Source organism: Crinia signifera, chromosome 1, assembly GCF_055691185.1.
Source record: "Crinia signifera chromosome 1, ASM5569118v1, whole genome shotgun sequence".
Classification (NCBI taxonomy): domain Eukaryota; kingdom Metazoa; phylum Chordata; class Amphibia; order Anura; family Myobatrachidae; genus Crinia; species Crinia signifera.
Genome location: NC_139217.1, coordinates 391882166 through 391899062, shown reverse-complemented (window position 1 = coordinate 391899062; position 16897 = coordinate 391882166). Strand labels below are relative to the sequence as shown.

At 46.1% G+C, this 16897-nt stretch overlaps 1 protein-coding gene across 4 annotated transcripts in view; it reads left to right on the top strand.

Moving 5' to 3' along the window:
• The first annotated feature begins 1176 nt into the window (after positions 1–1176).
• SNCAIP (synuclein alpha interacting protein) overlaps positions 1177–16897 on the top strand; it is a 226655-nt gene continuing 210934 nt past the window's right edge. The window contains exons 1-2 of one of the 4 annotated variants that reach the window (XM_083151589.1): positions 1177–1405; positions 11557–11712. The gene's annotated coding sequence lies outside the window, so the exon portion shown is untranslated. The remainder of the gene's footprint in view (positions 1406–11556; positions 11713–16897) is intronic. The other 3 variants (XM_083151590.1, XM_083151588.1, XM_083151591.1) reach the window with 3 other exon arrangements.

Genomic DNA, 16897 nt, shown 5'->3' with positions numbered 1-16897 from the left:
TTCTGGCTCATTGAATACCGCCCTAAGAGTGCCACCTCACAGTAAGCACCTGGGCATATGAGGATAGAGTGGTATCTCACAGTAAGCACATAGGTATATGCAGAGAGAGTGGCATCTCACAGTAAGCACCTGGGTATATGCAGAGACTGAGAGTGGCACCTCACAGTAAGCACCTGGGCATATGCAGAGAGAGTGGAACCTCACAGTGAGCACCTGGGCATATGCAGAGAGTGGCATCTTTCAGTGAGCACCTGGGCATATGCAGAGAGAGTGGTATCTCACAGTAAGCACCTGGGTATATGCAGAGACTGAGAGTGCCACCTCACAGTAAGCACCTGGGCATATGCAGAGAGAGTGGCACCTCACAGTGAGCACCTGGGTATATGCAGAGAGAGTGGCATCTCACAGTATGCACATGGGTGTATGCAGAGTCTGAGAGTGGCGCCTCACAGTATGCACATGGGTGTAGGCAGAGTCTGAGAGTGGCACCTCACAGTAAGCACCTGGGTATATGCAGAGAGAGTGGCATCTCTCAGTGAGCACCTGTGTATATGCGGAGAGATTGGCACCTCACAGTAAGCACCTGGGTATATGCAGAGAGAGTGGCATCGCCGCATCTCACAGTAAGCACCTGGGTATTTGCAGAGAGAGTGACATCTCTCAGTGAGCACCAGTGTATATGCAGAGAGAGTGGCATCTCACAGTAAGCACCTGGGTATATGCAGAGAGAGTGGCATCTCTCAGTGAGCACCAGTGTATATGCAGAGAGATTGCCACCTCACAGTAAGCACCTGGGTATATGCAGAGAGATTGCCACCTCACAGTAAGCACCTGGGTATATGCAGAGAGTGTGGCATCTCACAGTTAGCACATGGGAGTATGCAGAGACTGAGAGTGGCATCTCACAGTAAGCACCTGGGTATCTGCAGAGAGAGTGATATCTAACAGTGAGCACCTGTTTATATGCAGAGAGATTGCCACCTCACAGTAAGCACCTGGGTATATGCAGAGAGAGTGGCATCTCACGATTACTCTCTTGGCATGATAGATAGATATATCGGACATAAATGTCAGGGCGGATATAGCAGGAGCGATGTGTCCATAATAAGCCCGGTTCTCCCCAATCCACCGTAGCATCCAGTACATTGCACCTCCACCGGCAGAACTGGGGTGAGAGCAGTGAGCTAATAGGGCGTGCTCACCGCCGACCCCGCTTCTCCTGCACAGCTGGGCCCAATCACAGAGAGGGGGTGTGCCCGATGCCCGGATTAACCCTCCGTAGCCGGGAGGCCTGACGTGTGCGATGGGAGGCCGCTCTCACTGGCTCCGTCTGCAGAGAGCCAGAGCTGCTTCAGCCTCATCCTTCCATCAGCCGGATCCGGGAGACCTATAACAGCAGACAAAGGTGAGAGATGGACCGTGCGTGTACAGGAAGGGGGATGCTGCTGCTGCTATACACAGGCAGTGCTGCTGCTGCAGATGAACGGGGGGTGCACTGACATGACAGTGATATATGGGCACCATCTCCCCCCGGCACTGCTGTTAGTGTTTGGGTGCTGGGTGACTGTCAGGCTGCTGCCCGTGGCATTGTCCCCACACAGGGTGATACATATAGCCTGGAGCTGGGACTGGGAGTCACCGTTACATGTCACGCTGCATTGTCCGCTACCTGCTGTCATTGTGCAGCGCTGTAGGCTCGCCCGTACATGGCATTGCCCAGTGTGCCTATGATGTACCCATGATCCTGCCCTGCATTGTGCATCGCTTTCATTGGGAGAAGGATGAAGCTCCGGCATCATCTGTCCCCATAGGTCCCTGAGTGATACCATTGTCACTACTAGACCTGTGTGTGCTACACTAGGCGCCGCATTCACAGTGGTACAAAGCCCCCATGCCCAACACAGTGTTCCACCAGCTGTGTGTTCCTGGGTACAGTAAGGGTGTTATACCGTATACACCTGTGTAGTACAGATGTATGTAATTCAGTATATGTATGTAGTACAGTATATACGTGTGCAATACAATGTATTCGTGTGTAATACAATATATAAGTGTATAATACAGTAAATACCTGTGTACTACAGTATTTGTGTGTGTGCAATAGAGTATATACCTGTATGTACGTGTGTGATACATTATATAAATGTGTGTGTGATACAGTGTATTACATTAAATACAGGTATGTGTGTAATACAGTATATGCATGTACAATTCTGTATACATACAGTATGTGTGTGTGTGTGTGTATATACGTGTGTATGTGTAATACAGTATATACTGTAAGTATGTAATACAGTATATATTTGTATATTACAGGGTATGCTTGTACAATACACTATATACTTGTGTAATACAGTGGGTGTGATACAGTATATGTGTCAAATACAGTATATAGGTGTATAATACAGTGTATATATATATATATATATATATATATATGTGTGTGTGTGTTATATAGTATATATGTGTTCAATTCTGTATACACTAAGAAATTGTCAGTGTTTTCAAAATGGCACTACTAGGTCTTCCTAATGTGCTATCATGGCCTTGTGATCGGGCAGGCTGTTACCAATAAAGTATCCAAAATGTAAAATTGGTCAGAAGGTCATACACCCTCCCTAATCCCTTTATGACAGAATAAATCTGTTATGTACATAACTCTGCAGCACCCTCTCCTACCCCTCTTCCCCCTAGCATTTCCTATCAGTGTCTCGGAGATGAGTGAGTGTGGCACCATGCCATGCTGATTGCTGGCAAACCGGCAGAGAAATGCCAACATAAATCTCTTGTCTCACTTCCTTATCCTCATTTCTCAGAGACACGATCCTGTTCTCCAGCAGCATTGTTCCTGATTACCAGCTCTGGCACGCACACGGCCTTCTCTCCTCTCTTCCAGGCTTGTTTCATCCTTAGCAATAACTTAATCTGTAGGATTTTTATTTAATACTCTGAATTTTAAGTATAAGGATATTGGACAGTAGTGCACTAACAACCACAGCCCAAAGTGCCCAGGCAAGGGCTGAGCTAGTGCCCCTCCATCCTGAGGAGTGGGTTACAGATAATCCTGGGTCTTTGCTCTGCTGCTGCAGGACCTCTGGAGTGAAGGAGATTTTAAAGAAGCCATTAATGGAACATATTTCATGTGAAGTATGACAGAATAACTATTATCATTGCTGAGCTAAAATGCTGAAGGATAACTCCATAATTCACTTCACTACAGGAGCCTGAGTAATGTTTCTTCTTTTTCCTAAACTATTCTGCCTTTGTGTGTATTGTTTATATTCTCCTGTGTGCATTACTCCCGTGGAGGAATACTAGATTGCTTTTTTCTGTATACAAGAGAAATTCACTACATTCATTGAAAGCCGCAGTAGTTGCTTATTTCAAGAACTTTAGCACTTAAATAAAAAACGTCTGTTTGTTAAAAAAGGAATTTCTAAACATTAACTGTGACATGGCCAGGCATTGATTCCTTGTTGGTTGGATTCTGTACATACAGTAGAACATAAAACAAATGTTATATCTGACATCATACAGTGTTTAGATGATTAGAGTACTCATAGTTAGTACCACAGTGCATGCACTCTATGGGCCTTATTCTAGTTCACTCTTTCTGACAAAATCCTTCTTAGATGGACAAAACCATGTGCACTGCAGGTGGGGTAGATTTTACTCATGCAGAGAGAGTTAGATTTGGGTGGGGTTTTACTTCAAAGTGAGATCTATATTGCAGTGTAAAAATAAAGCAGCCACTATTTACCCTGCACAGAAACAAAATAACTCACCCAAATCTAATTCTCTCTGCACATTTTACATCTGCCCCCCTGCAGTGCACATGGTTTTGTCCATCTAAGAAGGATTTTGTCAGAAAGAGTGAACTAGAATAAGGCCCTATAGGACTACAGCTTAAAGGAAAACAAACGAGTCTATTTATGAAGCTGATAAACCTTTTCTCTATCAAAGACACCAGAGAAAGGGCTTACAGTAGCTCAGCTTCTTATGGGGCCGTACACTTGTGCGATTCAATATCGCTCTTCTATTTCCCTTAAAGCTCCCTGTGCGATGCAACTGAAGTGCTTTCATCCTCACTCAATGTGCATGCAATTATGCAATAAATCGCATGCCCCATGTGACCTGAAATCGGATGGTGTAATGAGGGCGGGCCTATCTGGGGGTATATAAACTGACAGATCGCACATCGCATTGCGATAAATCGCATGTGTTTAAAATCCATATGCGATGCAATAAATATTAAGTGCAGAACATAATATCTTGAGATGCGAGATTCGACCAGCGTAGCCGCGCATCACATCAGGCGACACATTCAATGTGCATATGTTATTGCAATTTATCACACAGATGCAGTAGAAATCGAATGGTTGTATGCCATATTGCCCAAGTGTATGGACACCATTACAATTTACCATGAGATGAGAGGTGATTTACAGGTTTCCAGCTCTACCTCACCAATGCTAACCGCCATCCCCTTAGACCTCTCTCTATAGCAGGGCTGGGCAACACCGGCCCTCCAGATGTTAGTGACCTACACATCCCAGGATGCTTTGCATTAGTTTTGCTATGTGGTCATGCTGAAACTGATGCAAGGCATGCTGGGATGTGTAGTTCATCAACATCTGGAGGGCCGGTGTTGCCCAGCCCTGCTCTATAGGGTCGGTGACTAGACTCAGTTCATGATGATGTTGGCTATAACTGGGACAGCAAAGCAGGAGATTCCTCACTGGATCTCTGGATAAAATCACCTTTTACTCGCACAAATGATAGATGCCAAACACATATCCCTTTAAACCTTTGCTGGCAGCTTTAGGATGCTGTAACTCAGGATACATTTCTTACAATGAGTGAGTTTTTTTTACTGGAACTTCCAAAGAAGCCCTTGAATAGTAAATTGCAGCACCCAGACATTTACTTTACAAAAATATATACGGTTTGTATTCTGGATTGGCAAGTGCTTAAATTGTGTTATCTCAATGACATAAGTTGAAAAATCCACATTCTAGACTACACTGCATTGTCTGATGCACCTCATTACATAGTAATGTTTACTGTTACAACTAATGCGTAACCTTTTCATTGTGCAGTTTTATAAAACACATGGGTTTATGCACCTGTGAAAGGACTCTTAGGGCCAGATGTATCAAGCTTCAAAAAGTGATAAAATGGAGAGTGATAAACAACCAGCCAATCAGCTCTTATCTGCCATGTTACAGGCTGGGTTTGAAAAATGACAGGTGGGAGCTGATTGGCTGGTTGTTTATCTCTCCATTTGATCACTTTTTGAAGTTTGATACATGTGGCCCCAAAGGAGGAATGTAATAGCAGATGCAAATTTTCCACAAGGCAACCAAGGCGCCTGCCTAGGGCCCAGATATCCTGGTCATCCAAAACATTCCCAGAGGAGCATTGCGAGGCTACCGTGTGAGATCAGGACATCACATAGACCTGTCCATCAAAGTTCCCTTGATGTTCTTAGGATAAATTATTTTTGAATACACAAAATGGTTTTATTCACTGTATCACTGAATGTGAGTAGTCAGTTTACTTTATATGTGATACAGGTATTACATTGGTACACTCCAAATGTCCCAGAGCTTGAAAAAGATTTGTACACAATGCCAGTGATCATGCAGCTGAACATTTATCGGTACACGCGCCATGGTACTCTATCGATGCCATCTGCAATCAGCAGCAAAAATATAGTGCTATGAATTGTTTGAGGAGGTCTCCAAGCCAGTATCTTGCCTAGGGCCCCATGAGGTCTAAATCCACCTCTGTCTAATAGGGTGCAATCAATAAAAAATGTGGTACTTGTTTCCTAGCACGGCGCCCCCAGATTTTCTACGTACAGCACCGTAGGGAAATCGCATTGCATTGCATGGGCCATTATAGCGGCATGCGATGCGTTTTTTTCATGTTTTTTTTTCATTTTACACCACTATATCTCATCGCATTGCATGTCCCGCAAAATCGCACACCCTATAAAATTTTATAGGGTGTGCGATGCCATGACATTAGGTATACAATAATATGATTGTATGTCCCCCCCCCCCCCCCACTATCCACGCCACCCCGAAGTGTGGCTAGCGCAGCAAGCCCCGCGAGGGGTGGTAGAACGCGTCCTCCGACTTTTTCATTACCCCACTATCCACATTGGTGTGGAGTTGATTTTATATAGTGTGGCGAGCCATGGAGCCCGTGGCGAGGGGACGCGGATTACTTTACATGTATTCCGCGGCCCCTCGCCACACTATATAAAATCAACTCCACACCGACGTGGATAGTGGGGTAATGAAAAAGTCTGTTCCCGTCAATGTGCAATATCCTGGATGCAACCAGGAAAGTAACTGCTAGAGGCATTGGAGGCTCCTGTCTCTGGGCTCCAAGCACCAAAGGGGCACCTGCATGTAGAGCAACACCTGTGCGTTTCACAGCAGGTCAAAGTGTGATCACTGCTCTTCAAAAGAAACTCTGCAGTACACCCTCTACTGCTGTACAGTTAACCGGCTCTGTTCCAAGAGCCCTGCGAACGCCTGCAATAGGTGTACAGGGCAGCTCCTGTCAAGTACTGCTCAGCCATTGCAATGTGCTATTGCTGCTGGACTGTAAATTGGGACCTACCAATGAACGTTGTTGTGACCCACCGGCCGTGTTCACACAGCATAGCTGGAGCTCTGCCAATGCACTTCGGGCTTTGGTCCCTGTAGTCCATCTGTGAGTGCTATCCTATATTTATTCTGTAAGTCGTGTGTCTCGAACACAAGCACACTCGCTCACACACATCACATTTGTTTTCCATTTTTGTTAAGAGGAGGGGGGGGGGGGGCACAAACTGAGACTTGCCTCTGGGCGACATGGAATGAACTTACGCCACTGGCTGCAACCAAATTTTCAGTGAGAGTAATGTAAACTTACACAGCAAGCTGTGTCTAGGGCACGGCCCCTCGGCTGTAACTATGAATAATAATGATTGTAATAAAAATGTATCCTTTAGTTGTGTGATCTTTTGTCCAGAAACCTGTTATCCACAATGGAAAAAAAGTAAATTATTGTTGCATTTGGCTGATTCTACAGACATGATCACCATCTATTTCTTCCTATAGTTACTGTAATGAGCTCTGCTAAACAATTTAATGAGGAGGGGCGTCCCAGGGGAAGTGTGGGGAAAGACAGGTGGAATTTTTATATATGTTTTAGTAGCTTTTAGACACAACTATGGAAATATGAAAGTGATCCCAGGTCCCCAGCCTCCCTTATAATAGATCTCCTTTTGTAACACTTGGTAATTAGTGGTGACACACGTTTTTTGTCACTCCAGGCATATATGCCAAAGCAGACATTCCTGTAAGGCTTACATTTTCCCTCCTGTATTGTCCTCTGATTGCCATAAAGCAATCCTACAGACCATGGAACATCAAAGTTCTGATGATGGTCAGGAGTAGAAGTTTTCTTACAGCAGTGTTCAAGCTGTCATAAAATGTCATGAAACGCTTGCTGTATTCAACATTGGGCCATCCCCCTAAGCAATATTGTAAAGCAGTGGTTCCCAAACTGTGCGCCTAGGCTCCCTGGGGTGCCTCCGGACACTTGCAGGGGTGCCCCGGGTTGGTGGTGCTGGACAATTCGAATTATTTATGATCAATTATTTATGGACAAAACCAGTGCTTGTGGCTGCCAATCATAAACTATGTGTACTGTACAAACAGAAGCAAATCCTGCCCTTTACCACATAACTGACCCTAACAATCACTAATAAACACAATCTACTTAATTTTATATATATTTTGTTGGGCCTAGGGGTGCCGTGAAAATATTCTAATACTCTAGGGTGCCTTGATTTGAAAAAGATTGGGAACCACTGTTGTAAAGGGTTGTCAAAATTAAATCATTTACTTAAACATTGAATTGTTTTAGATTGTCAATGATGTTTGAATTGGAAACAACAAATAGTTATTTTTTATGTGTATTATTATTATTACTTTATTTCTCCATTTTACTGTGCATTTAACACTTGAATCATACTCTTAAGGCCCATACACACTGGGCGACTTCGAGCTGAAAGTCGCTCAAAAGCAGCTTTCAGCTCAAAGCCGCCCAGTGTGTATGGCCCAGCGATGAGCGGTGAGCGCTGCTGTTCGCTCCCGCAACATCGCGGGGAAAGCCGTTCATCTGCTGGTTATACGAGCAGATGAGCGGCTTTCAGGACGGCTTTGCATAGCGCTCCGCTATGCAACGCCGTCCTCCCCCCTCTGTCGGCGCCGGGCAGGGGGAAAGCTGCTCAGTGTGTATGCAATGAGCGGCTTTCCCCGCAGCTATGATTGTCATAATCGCTGTCCATACACACTGGGCATAGTCGCCCAGTGTGTATGGACCTTTTCTTCTGTTGCTAAGAATAGAGGTGAAGTCATTGTAATCTGTAAATCGAATTTTTATCGGACTGCTTAGGGAAGGCATGGCTAAACTATGGCCCTCCAGCTGTTGTAAAATTACATATACCAACATGCCTTGCCATAGTTTTAGCATAGTTTTAGCCCTAATAGCAAAAGTGTGGTGAGGCATGATGGGACTTCTAGTTTCACAACAGTTGGAGGACCATAGTTTGGCCATGCCTATCCAATTACCTGTGATCATAGGCGTGCGCAGCCCATTTTATTAGTAGGTGCACAATTGGAGGGGCATTTCTATCACCGCCCACTGGGCGTGTCTATCACCGCCCACTGGGCGTGTCTATCACCAAGCTAGCTTTGGCATACTAACCCAGGAGGGGGGGGGAGGTGAGGGGGGGGGGGAGGTGAGGGGGGGGTGAGGGGAGGGGAGGTGAGGGGAGGTGAGCGGAAGCTTCCTAATATCTGTGGTGTGTTTTGCTGGGGCGGGACAAACCTGCCCTAGTAGGTTTGTCCTGCCCCAGCAAAGCCGACATCTCAGTGGGTTAATTGCTAATTTTTCACGTATGACTAAAAACCTAACCTAGCTTGCTTCCTCCTAGGAGGAACACTGCAGGCAGCCAGGTCACTCACGCTGGCTGGCTCCGATTCGTGGTGGTGGTGGTTCATCATTCACTGCCTCTGCTGCCAGACCAGGGCGCGTGCTGCTGCTGCTGCTGGGCTTGCTCTCTCAGGCAGCAGGAGGACGGCGGGAGCGCGGGCAGGAGGACGGGAGCGCGGGCAGGAGGACGGCGGGAGCGGGGGCAGTAGGACGGGAGCGCGGGCAGGAGGACGGGTGTGCGGTGCGACGTCACCACGTCTGTGTGTGACGTTTATAGAGGCGGGGCCGGGGGCTAATGTGAACGGAGCTCACTGAGCTGCTCAGCCCACGTCCTGGCCAGCGCTTCCAGGCTGGAGATCGGCAGCGGGCGACGGCGGCAGGCAAGTAACTGTCCTGACCGCCGCCGGCTAACTGTGCTACATTTTGCGTGCAATCGCGTGGGGGGTGCCATTAGGAGGTGCCTGTGCACCCCCGGCACCCCCCGTGAGCACGCCTATGCCTGTGATCATTGATCACGGTAATTGCTTGGCTGGAGGCTATCATCCTATTAGCCACAATAACCAGCACGAGAAGCAACTTATTGGGGATTTTGTTTCACCCGCATAATCTCTGATAAGTGCAGAAGGCAGTGAAAACACACATGATTACTGAACCTGTGTGATTTTGCATGAAAATATTTATATATATTTTGTTACTGGATAGCCTGTAAATAAATATCAGTGAAGCATTGGTAAAAGTGGCAAAAATAAATAGTTTTTTTCACTTGTATCCCCCCAATGTCTTTGGGATGTCATGTTTTATTTCTAATTTTCAAATATATGCATTTGTTTATGTAAACAATGTAAGACCTCCTATTCTATTAAAATGTTATTTTATTGGGATACTAGTTAACAGGCCATCAAAATGCCAACAGTAGTGTTAAGGCCGGTGGCTATGCATGTCTGAAATCAAGGAATACTTGAATTTCTCTGTCAGGCGCAATGTAGTGGCCACTGGCAAGCACACTTAAGTCAAAATCTCCTAGAAGGTTAGCCAAAATCTCCGTATTTTTCTCCTGCTTGGTCACTATTGTCTAGCAGAAATTGCTTAGTATAGATTGACTGTGCAGGCAAGGCAATTTTGACTAGATCATAGACTATCATTGCTTAGACAAAATCGCTTAGTCAAAATCTCCAGTGCATCTAGCCAAAATCTCTCCCAAAATTGCTTCTTCAAAATTGGCCATTAGTCGTGTGTAAACCCCTTTAGAGACGGATTTGTCACTAGGCCCATAAGGCATGTGCCTCGGGGCGGCACCTATTACGGGCGACAGCTTTCAGTCTTATTCACTGACTCTTTTATGATGTGCATGGATGAGTGGGCAGTGGCGAGTCACTTGCCGCTGCACACTCGGCCATGCACATAATAAAAGAGTAGCATGAATCACGGACCCGCGTCCCAGAGGCTCACTGGCTCAGGCTGAGCTTAGCCACTGCCACCCTTGGCTATACTATACACACAGCCTATTGGCTGCTGTCTATAGAATGGGCATGCAGGGGCGGGGACAGCTGAGCTGGGTCCAGTTCAGACTAATGCGTGTGACGTCATCACGCCACAGCCAAAAATGTTGTGCCTATGGGCACAACATTTTTTTTTAAGCTAAAGGTGCATGGGAGTGGGGTAGTGCTACAGCTTCACCTATCTGCCAATCTGAAATTGATTAATGAGGCTGAGCATCAGGTGCCAAGGCACACTGACTGCACAAGTGTGCAGTGCATTACTGGGAGTTGACTAAGTCCCATGACACTTTGCACAAGAGGGCAGAGGCTGAGAGGTTTGTGCTGAGCTCTGATTGGTAGAGCTCATTACATGTGTCTCATGCTCATGGAGGACAGTAGCAGCAGCAGCCTCATCATGGGAGGGTTTTTAATCAGAGGCAGCACTGAGCCTGTGAGGTCTGCTACAATCCTACAGAGTAAGGTGCAGTGGGACAAACACAGGCTTTTCATGTGGTATGTATGTATGTATGTATGTATGTATGTTTGTATGTAATATTACCCCCCCCCCATGTATTGACAGTGTAATATTCTCCCATGCGGCCAGTAATGACCAGTGCAAGAGGGCTCCCCTCTCTAAAGTGCCCCAGGCCCCCCAAAGGCTTAATCCGGCACTGCCTATGGGGCGGCCTGACCCCTAAATCTGACCCTACGCACACTTGAATTCACCCCATAGAGGGGAGGAGAAGTTTTATCCTTTTATTATATAGGATACACTCTCTTGTGCATTCTATATTCCATAGCTTGAGACTTGACACTGTGGTTTGTAATGTGTAATATTCATGAACATTAGGCTGGTTTTGGCATCTGATCTTAAAATGCAGCTAATTTCAGGCTTCACTTTCTGCTTATGCACATAAAAGTACTTTCCCCTAGTGTGCCAGCAGAAGAAAGGAGTACAATTCTTTTGATAAAGAAAACTTCTACAGACTCCCATAAAATGAAATCTATTTTTTTTGTTACCAAATGTATGTACATGATACAATAATATATAAACAATAAGTTATTTTTCCTCCTAGAGAACTGAGAAGAGAAAGCAAACAGTTGTAGAATTCTCAATGATCTGGCAGGAACCCAGCAGCCTACCCACAGTGCACTTCTTCCCTTTGCTGTAGTGACTGAAACAGTGACCTGTTTTCTTTATTGGCTGAATGCGTGGAATTGTATCTAGCCTGGGGTAAGACTAATAATACCAGTGTGTCTTAATTCAATTGTCCTGGTGTTCTGAAGTCTCCACTCACAGCTGGCTCGGAGATGAATCATTTGGAATCATTTTTCTGGGTTTGATTTTATATTTTCATTGCTGGCCTTTTCTTGAGACCAAATTTGGTAATATTTGGCTTTTGTGTATATATGCTGAAATATTGAGTGATGTAGCTCGCTATCATGCATTGTTATATGGAACAAAGAGAGGGCCGTATTAAAAATAAAGAATTGTACAGACTATATGATCACAAGACTGACCATTACCTTTAGAGACTCTGCTACAGAAATCAAGGGGGTTATTCTGGTTCACTCGGTCCCCTGCGCGTACGCACGGGGGCTGATGTTTTTACTACTGCACATGTGCATACGCTTGGTGCGAGCGGGCACAGAGAAATGTTCGTTTGCCATCCCGTTCACACCTACCAGTGCGGGCGGTGGGCATGGGGCGGGTGTTCCAATAAAAATGCTGGGCGTTCCCATGGAAATTCGGCAGTGACGCGGCTGCCGGGGACCCTCTTCCCGTACTGGGAGCATGCAAAGCTAAGACACCAGAGAGGTCTTAGTTTTGCGTGCTCTTTCGAAATCATACGATGATCGGCGACTATCAAATGATTTGTCCCCTGCACCCAAAGCTGCGAATGGATGTTTATGCAAAAAATCTGTTCGCAGACATGCGGGGAACTCGCCAAGCAAGGGGGTGCAAACAGCTGTGGGAGTGCGGGTGGCGTTAAATCTACATGCAGCGCTGTGAAATTCACAGCGCTGCATGTGGACTAGAATAAGGTCCTAAATGCGACCAGTAGCTTCAGTTTCTTAGTGGTGGGTGTACCCTCAGTGCACACAGAATAAAGTAATTTTGGCATTCTGCCATGTTGCGTGGGGCATATGTCTGCATGGCACGCCCCTGTTTATCATCACTCTGGGGGCTCCCTGGTCACAGATGGTCTGCGCTCTGTCCAGGACAGTGGTTCCCAACCTTGGTCCTCAAGTACCCCCAACAGTGCATGTGTTCCAGGTCACCCTACAGGTGCAATCATTATTCATACACATTTTAAAAGATCCACAGGTGAAGCTAAATATTTCAAGTGGAGACTGTTGGGGTCAGAAGTGTAGCTAGGTGACACGGTGCCTGGAGCAAGGGTATGTTTTGGCAGCAAACACCCCCCCCCCACAACCATATTTCCTTCTTATAGCAATGCCCCTTAGACATTATGCAACACACAACATTATGCCATGTGCCGAAATGATGCCCTTACACAAAATGCCACACAATCCGTATTGCCCATTGCACATTATGCCACACACCATAATGTCCATTACACATTATGCCAAGCACACTGTAATACCCATTACCCATGATGCCTCACACCGTAATTCCTATTACATATTATTTCACACCCAGTTATGCTGCTTGCACTATCTTATGGCCCACGCACAAAAATGCCCCTTACAATGGTCAGGGGTTTCATGCTCCTTGCCAGAGATTTCTTGCATATTGCAAGGGGTTACTTGTTCATTGCCAGCGGTTTCCTGCTCCTTGCCAGGGGGAATTGCATGCTACTTGCCAGGGGGTTACATGCTTGTTGCCAAGGGTGGAGTTATATGCTCATTGCTAGGAGGGGTATTATATGTATGTTGCCAGGGGAAGTTACATGCTTGTTGCCAGGGGAGGGGGGTACATGCTTGTTGCCAGGGGAAGTTACATGCTCGTTGCCAGGGTAAAAGTTACATGCTCATTGCCAGGGGGTTACATGCTCATTGTCGGGGGGGGGGGGATTATATGCTTGTTGCTGTTATAATTCAGCTACAGCAGGTTTACCACATTTACATAACTGGGTGTGTCTTAAATTCTTTCAGTGAATCAGACACAATTACTGCTGTCATCACCATCCGCTCACAACTCATCTCTCTCCAAACAGGTGCAAATGACCTCACTACTGTTAAGTAAAAAGTAACAATTATGTAGGATCCTCAGTAGCAGCTAGCTATAGTAGAGCAGTGATCTGCAGCCTGATACCCCATCAAGGGCCACATGGAAAGCTCTCCGCACTAAAATGAATGCATGTTACCCCTAAAACCATTAATAACTTATAATAATACCTTTATAGCAGAGAGCAGTACCCATCTGTAATAACATAGCAGGCATTTTAAGTGTAACAAGCTGAAACAAAGATGTCTGTATGGCAGGAAGGAGCTGAGGGTCATATGTATGTGTGCTGTCTGTTGTGGCCATCACTGATTGTGTTGCTACTGACACACTGCGAATTGTGAGAAAAAATATATTTTCTTTCCTCTTACACATATCAGGCTCTATTCCCATTTTACTTTTCCAATAACATACTTATTATGTCCTTGGCAATACTTAATGTATTGGAATATTTTAATTCACTAATCTTATGTTGATTAAATATAAAAAATGTTAGTGTAACATCTGAAATAAATTCTGCAAATGCAATTTCGCCTATAGCATATAAAAGATTGAGACATCCCATTAGCCTACAACCAATAGTGTCGGCCACTCGGCATACGTACAGCACGGTATGGGCCCTTTCAGAGATGTAGATGTGGCTGCCTCTTTATGATAATGCTGCTGAAATCAGCTGAGATCGGAGTTGCCTCCCCTCCTGCATTCTGCAGGAGACTCCCTGCAATAACAGCAATCTCCCTCTTGTCCTCATTAGTCTAGCAATCTCCCTCATGTCACCTAGCCCACATTACACTGTTACATTTTTGGAGAAAAAGGAATGAGAGATAGATACATTTACATTGAATCATCAGCGCCATTTCCCAGCACTTTACCAAGTATAGTAGCTCTTACTAACTGGTTGGGGCTCATCTACATTTGGATATACAGATGGAGCTGGCCTTATTATTGCTGGCGGAGCGCCAGGACCGTGTCCCTGGCGATCCGCCAGCAATCTGGCGCTCTGGCTGAATGAGACGCTCGTGCGTCTCCCACGCACGAGCGTCTCAATAGCCGGGCGGCGAGGCGGCGCGGCGGGTGCAGTCCTGCCCGTCTCCAGCTTCAGGGAGACGGGCAGGGCTGCGGGGGGCTGCGGGGGGGCGGTGTGGACCGGCGGGGACCCGGGGAAGCCGGCGGGGACCCGGGGAAAGGCACCGTCGGAACGGGACGCGCGTGCACCTCGTGCACGCGCGTCCCCTTCCGACATACAGATGGCGAGGGGCGGGGGATGGCGGGTGGCGAGTCCTCCGCCATCCCCAGCAACGACAAGCCCTGCGCTATCTGTAAGTCATTTTAAAAGATTCCTCTCAGATGTAGCAGTACACACCCACGCTTCTAGATGCCACATCACAATCTCTTCACAATCTCTCTATATATGAACTAGACACGCCCTTTAGGGTGGAGCATGACACGCCCCCTTAATGGGGCGCAGTGCAACATTCTACTACCAACTATAATCTCCCTGAAACTAGTTTTCAAAAGTAGGCAAGTATAGCTGAGATGCTCTGAGTATTTAGACTCCACATTAGTTGCACCATTGAACCTTTCACCAGGCCTATGGCAGTTGCAGTTTCCCCGTCTTGGTATGGCCTTCTGTGTGAGCAGCTGTGTGTCTTTCAATGCAGCCACTTGCAGCACACATACAAAATGTACTCTGTTACCTCCCAAGTTCCTGCATCCAGTTATTGAGGGAGTTATTTTGTTTCTGTGCAGGGTAAATATTGGCTGCTTTATTCGTACACTGCAATTTAGATTTCAGTCTGTACACACCTCACCAAAATCTAAGGGACCATACAGACGTTGCGACTCAGCTTTTTGGTTGAGCCATGTGTTTAAGCACGTGTTGAGTTGTATTTTTAATAGGCAAAGCCCCGCACTCTAGAAGGAAAGCCAATGAAAGCCGTAGATTTCCCTGCGGGAGAGAGCAAAGCATGGGATCCTGCATCGTCGTCGCCCAGGGCTATACACACGGAGCGATCAGTGCTCCATTTCTAAGCGATCGCCCCTTAACGTTTTCTGCATATGTTACATTTGTCTTGCCTACAGTGTGAAATGGTTTAGTCCACTTGTAAAAAAATTGCAGTCTTGCTAACAGGTCTGAGTTTCCATGTGCCATGGACACTGCTCCCACCACTGGATCAGGCCCTGTATGCCATGAGGTTCCAGGGCCGGCCTTAGGCATAGGCAAACTAGGCAATTGCCTAGGGCATTTGGAATGCCTAGGGGCATCAGCAGCTTCTGCTGATTAAAATGATATGCAGCATGCCTATATTCTGTGTGTGAGTGAGACTGTATCTGCATATGAAAGAGTGGAAATCACAGTAATATAGCACTCTGTATGCAGGTACAGCCACAGTCGCACACAGAATATAGGCATGCTGCATATCATTTTAATCTTCGGAAGCTCCTTGTGTGTGCTGGTCATAACAATGCAAATAAGACGAATTTTCAGCAAAAAAGGCACCCAACGTTAGCAGAACTGGCCAGGAGCTGCATGGCCTATTGAGTCAAGATGTATGAGGAAACATCTGTATCCAAGCCGAGGCAGAGGTCACAGTGTTAGCGGCTGTGCGAGTGCTGTCTGCGGGTGGGTTGGTTGTGCAATAGTGTTCGGCATATGTGTCAGGGGCATTATGTGTGTCATGTATACACGCATTATTAATGTGCGACATATGTGTAACAGGCATTATGTGTGTCATGTGTATAAGGGCATTAATAATGTGCAACATATGTGTAATGGGCATTATGTGTGTCATGTGTATAAGGGCATTAATAATGTGCGACATATGTGTAAGGGGCATTATGTGTGTCATTATGTGTATGAAGGGCATTAATAAAGGTTGGCATAATGTGTAAGGGGCATTATGGTTATAAGGACATTAATAATGTGTGTCATGTGTAAGGGGCATTACTGTATGGTATTATCAGGGGTGCCGAGAGAAAGGGGTAGGGGGTACAAATTACCCAGGCCAAAGTCTGATGGGAGGGCCCAGTGGGGGCCCCGGGCCCCCTCCCCTTAAGTGACAGCAGCAGCTGCAGCTCTTCTCCTCTGCCCAGCACACACTGCTTTGTGCTGGGTTGCAGTGTGGCCATGAAGGTGTTTAAAATACAATATTTTCTCAGGATTTTTTTCTAAGAGTATAATGTAAATAATGTTAGGAGTAATGTATATAAGGTAAAGTGGTACTACAGT